The sequence below is a fragment of the Desmodus rotundus genome, chromosome X (assembly GCF_022682495.2).
Source record: "Desmodus rotundus isolate HL8 chromosome X, HLdesRot8A.1, whole genome shotgun sequence".
NCBI classification, from domain to species: domain Eukaryota; kingdom Metazoa; phylum Chordata; class Mammalia; order Chiroptera; family Phyllostomidae; genus Desmodus; species Desmodus rotundus.
In genome coordinates this window covers 60,783,674-60,787,947 of record NC_071400.1, presented here as the reverse complement: position 1 = coordinate 60,787,947, position 4,274 = coordinate 60,783,674, and the positions used below count along the sequence as shown (strand labels likewise).

Sequence of the window (4,274 nt, the reverse complement as noted above, 5' to 3'; positions counted from 1 at the left end):
AAACGAAGGGTTACAGGACTCAGGGGTAAGTGATACGGTTGGGGGAGCCTGGAGCAGCAGCGATACCTGAGGGAGGGGCTAACTCAGCTTAGGCGTCAGGGCAGCCGGGGCCTCCCTGCAACCGAGGGGGGCGTTGTTCACACAGGAGACGCAGCAGCTATTGCTGGTCACACTTCTCCCTCTCTGGGCATTGTTCACAGCCCTGCGGATGCGGGAATCCTGGGAACGTGGGGGGCGTGGTGGCGCTAACAGAGGGGCAGCATAGCCAATGTGCAAAGTCAAAACGTGTTTAGTATCAGCATGCCAGACCTTGCGTCTTACAGGGATTCCCTATAATAAGGTCAGTGACCCTGTCGGGCCAGTCTCCTCTACTCAAACCTATTTAGTAACACGAACCTCAGTGCCTCCCACCCCACCCCCGCCCCCTGCCCCAGACAACTCTTCGACATGTAAGACAACTTCGTGTGTGGACTTCACTTATCTCGGTTCGTTTCTTGTAATAACTCACCAGGTGAACTAAAGTGGCACCACAGCGAGCAGGTCTTTATTGTCTGTGAGCCCAGGGCAGAATTCAGGAAGCTCAGGGAATGTAGGCCAGGGCCAAGCCCAGCAAAGAGGGTCGGAGGTCCTGCAGAGCTGGCTACACTCCCAGCTGTGACAGGGCTCCAGGGTGTCCCACAACCTGGACGATTGCCAGACAACTGCCCCCTCCATCCCGGGAGCTCTAGGGAAGGGGACGCAGGATGGCCCCTCTGCAGAGAAGCCACACCTTAAGCTCCGACTCCATGATCTTGGGCTTTGGGGATCTGGCCGAACTGCAAATCTTCCCTTTTGGACTCGTTTGAATCACGCACCTTGTCACCCCAGCAGGCAGGGCACACAACCATGGCGCTCATCACCCTCAGTGACTGCTGCCTCCAGACCCCCACGTGTTTCTTTCTTCCCAATCTGTCCGCCATTGACATTTGCTGTATTTCAGTCATTGTCCCCAGCTCGCTGGCCAATTTCCTCTCCAGCAGCCAGCGGATGCCCATCCCAGGCTGTACCTTGCTAATGGACCTCTTCATTGCTCTGGGGGGAGCAGAGTGTCTCCTCCTGGCTGTGATGGCCCATGACGGCTCTGTAGCCCTCTGCACCCCCCAGCGCCACACGCTCACCATCGCCAGGGCCCTCTGTCTGCAGGTGCGGGCTCTGGCGTGCGTCCGTGGCTTTGCACTCTCACTCACCCTTACCATGCTAATGCTCCTCTTACCCTTGTGTCGGTCCCAGGAGATCAGTCATTTCTACTGTGACATCCCTGCCGTGCCATGCCTGGCCTGCTCAGACACGCGAGCCAAGGAGATTGCAGCCTTCCTGCTCTGCATGATCCCACCCCGTCGCTTCCCTCCTTGCTGACACTCCTCCCTGTGGACTCATTATCGCTGCCATCCTCAGAACCCACTCAGCTGAGGGCAGGAGCAAAGCCTTCTCCACCTGTGCTGGGCCCCTGCTGGTCTCTCTTCTGCACCGTGGCTGCGCCAGATTCATAGGCATTCGCCCCAAGTCACGCTACACCCCGGAACAGGACAGAATCGTGCCCTTAATCTACACCAATGTAACTCCCGTGCTCTACCCCGTGATCCACATATGTAGCCTGCGCAACAAGGAAGTCTAGGGTGCCCTCAGGAGGCTCCTGGAGAGCCACAACCAGATGAGGCGGCAGCCCAATGCCAAGTGAAGGGCAGAGCGGAGGCCACCGGGCCTAACCTGGCGTCCTCACAAGAACCCAGTCGGTCATGCCCACTGCACACCAGGCGGCTCCCCTCCGTCCTCGGAGGGCTGCGTCCGGGTAGTGCGCGCCCCTGAACTTCACCGCCCCCTTTTCTGTGGTCAGAGAGATGGAACGAATCGTAAGGCTTTCCAAAATGCAGCAGTTCGGGGGTGTTTTGCTGTCCCTTCGTGAACAACCGCATTCAGCCTCCGGGACACTGTCAGAGACATGAACACGGACAGGAAGAAGGTCACGAGAGGACCCAAACAAAACATTAAGGCAGCCGCTTCTCTGGCCAAAGAGTTAGTGAGGATAGAAATACAAGGAGCTGCCAAGTCCAAACTAGGTAAAGTGAACAAGTGGAAAGGCAGAGCCAGCCCAGACACTGAATCCTGCACCACCAGAAAATGTCCTGGAGACCAGGGGAGATGCAACAATGCAAACCAAAGCAGCGGCAGCCAAAGCAGCAGCGCAGGGGGCGTGTGACCCGTTCCACTCCCACCCCACTCACCATCCTCACTCAGGCATTTCACCATCTGCCCCGGCCCGGCCTCTGGGCTGGGCGGCTCCTCCTCCTCCCCCTGGCTATAGGGCCACTGGCTCTTGGCAGCCTGATAGGCCAGCGCGTCCTCCAACCTGACTCGCCAGGCTTGGGGCGGCGCCTCTCCACTGCGGCCCCACGTGCTCGCTCATCACCCAGTGCTGAAAGGCTTGGTCCATCTCCCGGACTGGCCTGGAGGCTCCTTGAAGGCAAGAACTGTGATTAATCTCTGTTGCCACAGGACCTGGCATGCAACGGGTATTCAATAAGCAGTAATTGCACTGTGAGCCCCCATGAGTGTGGGACCTCTTCAGATCCTAGTCGCTAATGGAATGAAAGCCTTCAGTATCCTGCTGAGCGGAGGCCTCTGTGATGCAAGGACTCTGGTCAGGCGTACCGATCTCCAGCAGCTATTGGCTGACCCCACTTCCACCCCACAAGCTGGGCTAGGTGCCATGGATCCCTGGAATTCCCTCCATCACAGCACTGCGCAAGGAATATTATCGCATGAGTAAATGAATGAATGATCGAGCACCTTGTGTGTGCCAGGCACTGGGCATAGCCCTGGGGATACCGGAAAGCACAAGACACAGTCCGTGCCCTCCCAGAGCTCACCAATTAGCCTGGGGGGTGAAGCGCCAAAACAGCTCTTCTAAAACACAATTGTTATGAGCTCTTCCTAGGAAAAGGCGATTTGTCCCCAAACCCAGGAGCACCCACATTCTGTTAAAAGGGGCCTTGCGTCGTTGATGACCTGTCATGGGACAACTAGACCACCATGATGACCATCACTCTCTGGACTTCACTTTCGGTCAACAGTACATTTCCTTATAGATTCAGCCCCCCAGAAGAGTTCGGAACCCACCCACACAAACCTCCGTGAACATCAGCTATTTCCAGCCTTGCCTGCTCCCCTCGATTTGCAGCTCCTCCTACCTACCTCATCACGCCTCGGCGAGGTCCCCGTCATCGACAGCAAAGACACCCTCAGAGCCACCAGAGGGCCACTCCTCCATGGGAGTGGCAGAGCTTGGAGAATAGCAGGCATGTAGATGACTCTTCCCAGTGCCCAGACCTAGTTGCTTTTTGGTCAGTGCCAAGGCCACAGCAAGTCACTGAGAGACGGTGAAAACAGAAGAGCCCTCTGAGAAGCCCTGCCCAAAAGCTTACCCACCAGCAAATTCCCGGGGACACTGCAGTGCCATCTGGATGCTACGACAAAAGACAGGCTCACGTTGCTGTCAAACGGGGCAATACTGTCCCACATGATCTAGGACTGTGGCGAGGATTGGGAGGACAGAGCACGGAAAGCGATGCCTGGCCCAGCACCTGGCAGGCAGGATGCCACGTCAACGGCAGCAAGGATGAGCCAGTTAGATGGAGAGCTGGGCCCTTCCATGTTGCTCTCCCCCTCAGGATGCACTTCCCTCAGGGCCCTTAGAGCTGGGGCAGGTTGCAGTCTGCGTGTGCGTGTGTGTGTGTGTGTGTGTGTGTGTGTGTGAGAGAGAGAGAGAGACAGACAGACAGACAGACAGACAGACAGAGGGACCACCAGCAGGATGGTCTCCCTGCAGGATACCTAGATGGTGACTCCAGGTTGATCACAGGGAAGGTGTGACGATCGCTGAAGGAAATCCATGGGCTACGGAGAGACACACGGGAGTGAGAGTGAGACAGACAGAGCCCCAAACAGTAGCTGTTTCTGGCCAACAATACCCACTCCCGCACCTTAGGCTCTGTGCTTCAGGGCCATGTGATGCCGTCATAAAGGGGTGCAGGGACACCCCTCTCTTTGACAAGCTTACCTGGGTGCTGCTGCTTTTATTGCCTCAAGAAATATTAGCTCTCACTACTCTGATCCCTAAATCCTTCCCTGCTTTCAAAATAAACTAGTGACATGTTGGCAAATGTTGCAGCAGGAGCAAGGGTAGGGGTGTGTTTTAAACACTGTCCTGTCCTGTCCTCTCCTGTGTAGATGTGTCT

General features: G+C 56.5%; 1 pseudogene; it reads left to right on the top strand.

The window, feature by feature from the left end:
• Window positions 1-743: 743 nt before the first annotated feature.
• Window positions 744-1,717, top strand: LOC128779921 (olfactory receptor 10V1-like; annotated as a pseudogene).
• The last annotated feature ends 2,557 nt before the right edge of the window (window positions 1,718-4,274 follow it).